This window comes from Mus caroli, chromosome X, assembly GCF_900094665.2.
Source record: "Mus caroli chromosome X, CAROLI_EIJ_v1.1, whole genome shotgun sequence".
Classification (NCBI taxonomy): Eukaryota; Metazoa; Chordata; class Mammalia; order Rodentia; family Muridae; genus Mus; species Mus caroli.
Genome location: NC_034589.1, coordinates 130,886,649 through 130,893,562, shown reverse-complemented (window position 1 = coordinate 130,893,562; position 6,914 = coordinate 130,886,649). Strand labels below are relative to the sequence as shown.

Below are 6,914 nucleotides of genomic sequence, written 5' to 3'. Positions count from 1 at the left end.
CAGTTATCATTACAACAGGCTAGCTCTCAGAAGATGGCTTGGATTTTGGCACGGTAATGTCTGACATTTAAAAAACGCTTTCCGATCTCTGATCTCATTGGACTCTCATAAACAGCCAAGACTTGGGGAGGACAGGTTGCATGCTGATATGGAAAGGGAGGGGATTTGTATAGTTTGTTCCACATCATTCAGTATGTGAGTCATACAAGGCTCAGACTCCTGACTTGAAACACACTCACTTTCCCCCAAATCATTGAGTAACATTTTGATTCAGAGGGCAACATTCTGAATCAACCAAATAATTAACTTGTTTCTCTTACATCCCAAGTGCATAAACTTGTGAGCTAACAAAGAAGGAGGAACCCCCGTTTTTTTTTTCCCCTTTGGTTTTTTGTTAAATTTGTTTCTCAGAGAGGAGGAAGCCTGCCTAACACTCTAAAGCACAGCTCTATTCTCAAAGAAGAGCTGGCTGGGTAGGACACTAACCAACTTGAGAAATAACAAGGGATGGCTATTCACTCCTGGCAAACACAGCTCTGGCAGCTCAGTCACTTTGAATCCTAGCTTGGTATGTTTGCTTTGCTCAATATTTTGACAAGTTAAATGTGTGTTTCCTTCATCTCCACCCATTGTATGTTAGCATTTTCCTTGTGATAGTTGGTAAAAAGTGAACATAACCATACTGGCACAGTCCCCTTCAACAAATGAAATGCTGACTTGCACAGGAGACAGTGGGTTTTTAGACATTGCCAAAAAAAATTTGACTAACCAAGGAGAACAAAGAATTTCAGATTTCTAGATTCCATAAATGGAGAAATACTCCATGAGTCAGGAAACTTCTCTTATGAGAAAGCCTGAGGCCTAATTCTCAGTTATTTCCAATTTCATCTATACCTTTTTTTCCTATTATCTACAGTTGAATTACATGATGTGCTCATTTGTGCTCTCCAGCCTCCAAATCAAATGTCTCAGCTGCTCTTGAGAATACTATATCCAGTTACACACTTGACCTCTGCTGTGGGATGCCACCAAGCACCCTCAGACGCAAATAGCTTCCTTCCCTGTCTCAGAGGCCTGTTCTAGCATTCTGTACAGTTGTACTTAGGGATCCTTACATATCTACCTCTTCTCCCTTGCCCCAAACTGTGGTTTGTTAAAGCCTTTTACTTGCTAAAAATAATTAGAATCCATTTCTTTCGTCTGTCTCCATAGACACCACTAGACCATCACCTGTCACCTAGACTACTGCAGCACTCCATAATCCTCTCATATCTATGTCCGCCCCCTTTCAATTTGTTCTCATTGGGATGAATGCTAGAGTATCCTCATGTTAAAACTGCCATAGCTTCCTTTTGCCATGCTCAGACCATAGACACAAAACTCTTTTTTAAAAAATGTAAATGCTTTATTGAACAGTTGCAGGTCATCCCATGGGCCAAGTAGTGGATATCCAGGGCCCAGCCGCAAGGTCAGCGCAACCTCCGAGCTTCTCTTTCTGACTTCCATAGGGTGAGCACATCACCCTCTCGAAAGGGGCCTTTGACGGTTTGGATGATAGAGCTGCTGGTGTCATCCATAAATCTCACTGGCACCTGCGTGCCCTGTCCCTGTGAACCTGTCCTGCCCAGCACTTTGGTTACCCTAGCCAGCTTGATGGACTGCACGTGACTTGTGTCCATGATGGCAGCCATCTATTGGAGAGGCAACACATTTTTTTTTAAAGCTTAACTTTAACATTTTATTTTATGTAAAAAAGGGCAAATTTAGTGAATTATTTTCATCTTGTACACAAAATTATAATTTTAATGCTTTTCACATCCAAGCTGGAAATTTGCATTTTGGTAAAAATGAAAGGAACATAAATTTCTCTGAAGAATGTGGCTTATCAGGCCCTTCATGATCTGACATATGCTTGTTTTTCAGCCTCATCCTGAGCTCCTTTAATCTCCACAGATATTTAATTAATAACAAAACAAAACTAGAGTCGCATTACATATACCTAGCCAGCCTTACAGTTATAACATTCCCGTCTCAATCTTCTGAGAGGACAGGTATGGGCCATCCCAGCCACTTGATGTTTGCATTTGTAACCATTTTGCTCCCTTTGGATGTAGACCTTTTGTGTATTTTAATGTCCCTATTAGAGTTGACTGCTCGTTTTGTTTATTTCCCAACTCTCTCTTAATTATCTTCCAGATTCAAGTTTAACAAACTTAAATAAGATAGTTAAGATAGCATCCTTGGTTCCCTGACTAGGCCAGTTGGCCTGTTATAAGGTATCACTGAACTGTGTGGTATGGCTACTTGATAACCTTTTTTTTTTTTTTTATTACCACCCAACTTATAAATCCTGAAATTTAGGAGGCAGAAGCAGATTGATCCCTGTGTGTTTGAGGCCAGCCTGGTCTACAGAGTGTGTTCCTGGACAGCCAGGGCTACACCGAAAAACACTGTCTCTGGAAAACAACAGCAACAATAGCAACAGCAAAAGCAGCAGCAACAACAAAACAAAACAAAGGAATATATAGATCAATATCAGGGAGTAGCAGTCAGATGAAAAGAGCCATAGCCCTTGCCTTCCTTGTCAAAGCCAACGTCACTAACCCTTTAGCAAAGTTTTTCCCCATTCTCTTGTCCACCCTCTAGCTACATTTCTTTTCTTCTCTTTCCTTCCATTTACCTTCCATGTTTTCTATTATGCCACTGTAGTTTCTGAAACAGAGTTATGCTGAGTACTGCAGGAAGGGCTGGAATTCACTACATAGTCCAGGCTGGCCTTAACCTTCTGAGATCCTGAAGAACAACAAATGACAATGCTAAGTGCTATAGTAATAAAAGCAAGGATGTCACTGCAGAGTCTGCCTTTACCTTCCAGGAGCTGAGATTATAGTCATATCCCAGCCCCAGCCCTTCTTTCTATGAGACTATGTGGATCCTGCCTCTAAAAACAGTCAAACCACTTCCTGCTCTGTCAAGTCACACAGTAAAGGAGTCTGTCTGTCTAAAAATAATAGCCCTTCCAAATTGCCTACAAACTAAGGGACCTCAGCTTTGAACACCCAGCCTTTCTTCAGAAAGGGGTAGATGACCCCAAAGGCTGGTGTTCTCTGCCTTCATACATTACTATATGACTCCACTCACTAGATGCAAGTTTCTTGAGGTCAAGATTTCACCATGGGTTTCTAGTACTTACCACAAAGTACATAGCATTTTTCTAATAAACACTTAGGGAATGAATGACTGGATATGTTCCAGTAAAATGGATTAGTACCTTTTTCCACAGATACTAAGTAGTAGATGTTTTCAGCTTTTTAATCCTTCCATAAGCCGTTCAGACTGAATTGCATATCCATGCCCAAGTTCAGATAGCTTCCTAGGTTTTATAATGGTATCTCCTATGACAGAAACAGAATGCTCCTGCCAATTTAAATACCAGTGTAATGAGAAGAATAAACACAGTTGTTTAACTGGAATTTCTAATGTAAATAATTGAAAATATTGTCATCTAATTGTGCTATTGGACTAATTAGTTTTAACTTTTTCCCCTCTTATAAATAGATAATAGACTTTTAACAAACAGAAAGCACTGAGTTCTTACATGCACCCTGACCCTGAATGTGCACAGTCCTCACCACTAACACCATGCTCCAAACTAGAGCTTTGTGACAATTGCTGAATCTACACTGATGTATCATTATAGCCCAAAGCCAACTGTTGACTTTAGGGCAAACTTATATTGTTGAACAGTCTCCTTACACAAAGGACACTGCAAGTTTTTATTGCAAATGGAGTCATAGTTACTGAATTACTTTCTCTGTACCCATTGATGACTGATATGATTAGCTCATTTTCCTTTCTTTTTAAGCTTGTTGTGGGAATGTATTACATTCATTGATTTTCTAATATCAAACCAGGCTTATAGTTCTAGTATAGATCCACTGGCTATGGTGTATAATTTTTTATACTATTTGCTAATATTTTATTGAAGAGTTTTATATCTATGTCCATATGAGATATTGGTCTATAGTTTTATTTTCAGTTGATGTCTGTCTGATTTGAATATTGGGATAAAGCTGACCTGTGACAGAGAGTAGAGAAAATTATTTTAATTTCTTCCTTATTACTTGGCACAGTTTATAAGTGAACCCATTTGACCCTGCTGCTATCTTGGAAAAGTATTGATTACTTATTCAGTTTTAGTATGTTTTAAATTTGTCTATTTCTATTTGATTGTATGTTTCTTCTTATACATTTTGGCAGACGATAGGTAGGAATTGGTCAACTCTTTTTAAGATATCACAGTTTTTGTAGTACTCCATCACTGTCGTTTTGATGTCCACAGACTCTGCAGTGACATCCTTGCTTTTATTACTATAGCACTTAGCATCATCATTTGTTGTTCTTCAGACAGTGTATCAAGAGACATATCTAACATAAATCCCAAAGATCTAGTTTTTGTTCTTTTTGATTTATCAGTTTTCTGGTTCAAATTTTCATTAATTAGTGCTTATTATTTTATTTCTTCATCTCTCTTTGAAGTCAATTCTATCTTCTGTTTTTGAGTTTCCCAAGGTGAAATATTAAATTATTGTTTTAAAATCATTATTATTCTCAAATATATACATGTATTGCTAAAAATTGCTCTGTGAGGAACAAAGACTCTTTTTTACTCCATCTCAAAACTTAATTTTCATTTACTTCAAAGTACTCATAAAATTCTCTTCAGGTTTCCTCTGTACTCTATATATTGTTAGAAATGTGTTGTTTAATCTATGGATGTTTTGGATTTTCTGACATTCATTCAATTTCACTGGGGTCTGAGTGCATACATTTTCTTATTTCTATTGTTTTAATCTGTTCACATGTATTTAATGGCTCAGAATGTGGTCTGTTGTTTCAATTGAATATTTTAAAGATGTTCAACTGGAGATTTTAAAGATGCTAAACTCATTTTTGTTAGAAAGTGTATAGTCTAATATTGTTGGGTGAGATAATTTATAGGCATCATTTTTTGGAGATAGTCTTACTGTGAACCCCAGAATGGCCTTAAACTTGGGATTTTCCTGCTTCTGCTTTCTAAGTGCTGGGATGACAAGCTTTTGTCACTATGCCTGCCTTGTAGATATCAATTATAGCCAACTGATTGATGATGGTACAGAATTTAATCATATATTTACTGATTTTTTGCATGTTGGATATGGCTATTTCTGATGGAGAAGTCAAGTCTCTATATCTCTTATAGTCTTAATGGATTTACTTATTTATCTATTATTTACTTATTATGGAGTTCATAGTGGCTTTACTACTTTTTTCTTTATTTTTCTCCTTTGTTCAATAGTTTATTTTTTATTCACTTTACATCTCAACATCTCAATTGCAGCATCTCCCTCCTTTCCTTTCAGCCCTGCCCTTACACATAAATTACAACTCCAATGCTGTTTCCTCTCCCTCTGTTCCCCTTCCAGTCTCCCTCACCCACTCCTCTGTTTCTCCTCAGAAAAGACTAGCCCTCCCATGAATATCAGCCAAACATGGTATCTCAAGTTTCAGTAAGACTGGGTACCCCACCAATATTGAGCAGGACAAAACAACCTATTAGGAGGAAAAGGGTCCCAAAAGCAGGCAAAAGAGTCAGAGACACACCCACTTCCACTATTTGGAGTCCCACGAAAAGTCCAAGCTATACAATTTACCAATATATTGTATGTTCCAGGCACATGCACATTAAGGATTGATATATAGTCAGGAAGAATTAATTCTTATTATTTTGAATTCTTATTATTTTGTAATGCCTTTTTAAAGCATGGCAATTTTCCTTTCTTTACTATCAACTCTATAAAATTAACATAGCTTCCAAAGATTTTGTTTAAATTGGTGGTAGTTTTATATCTTTCTTCACACTTTCAAATTTATGTCTTTATATTTATAATAGGCTTCACATATATGATATATATATGTAATCTCATATATATGAGATTAAAAAACCATAATATATACATATATGTGTGTGTGTGTGTGTATTTGGTTTTTCGAGACAGGGTTTCTCTGTATAGCCCTGGCTGTCCTGGAACTCACTCTGTAGACCAGGCTGGCCTCGTACTCAGAAATCTGCCTGCCTCTGCCTCCCAAGTGCTGGGATTAAAGGCGTGCACCACCACGCGCGACTTTCATATATATTTTTTAAAGATTGGATTTCTCTGTGTAGCCTGGACTGTCCTGGAACTTGCTCTGTAGACCAGGCTGGCCTCGTACTCAGAAATCCACCTGCCTCTGCCTTGTGAGGATTAAAGGTGTGCAGCAACATGCCTAGCCTCCTTTATGTTTTTTTAAGTCAATTATTAAATTAACGTACATAGTAACAGATTTCATTATGATAGCTTCACATATACCAAGGCAGATTTCTTACAAATAAAATATAGTAGAGTTCTGTTTTTTCATACAATTTTATAACTTTTTAATTAGTGTATCTAGAACATTGCCCATTAATTATTGATATAGTTGGATTAGTTTACTATATTTTTTACTATTTTTTTATTAATCGCCCTCATTCATAGTTTTGGCTCCCACTCTTTCTTTGATGTTTATTTTTTTTACTTTCGTTTTTAAATTTGATTTTATTATTTTATGTGTATGAGTGCTTTGCCTACATGTATGTCCGTGGAGCTCATAGAAGCCAGAAGTGAGTGTTGGACCCACTGGGACTGCATTTACAGACAGTTATGAACTGTCTTGTGGATTCTAGGACTGAAACCCAGATCCTCTGCGAAATCAACAAGTACTTTTAACTGCTTGGCCGTCTCCCAAGCCCCCATCATTTAAAAGTTTTAAATGAGTGTCTTATATGATTTATTTTTTTCTCAGTATGTCAATTACATTTTTAAAAAGTTTGGTAGTGTGCTTAAGAGTTTACATAA

At 37.2% G+C, this 6,914-nt stretch overlaps 1 pseudogene; it reads right to left on the bottom strand.

Moving 5' to 3' along the window:
- Window positions 1-1,469: 1,469 nt before the first annotated feature.
- Window positions 1,470-1,679, bottom strand: LOC110286173 (annotated as a pseudogene).
- Window positions 1,680-6,914: the final 5,235 nt, after the last annotated feature.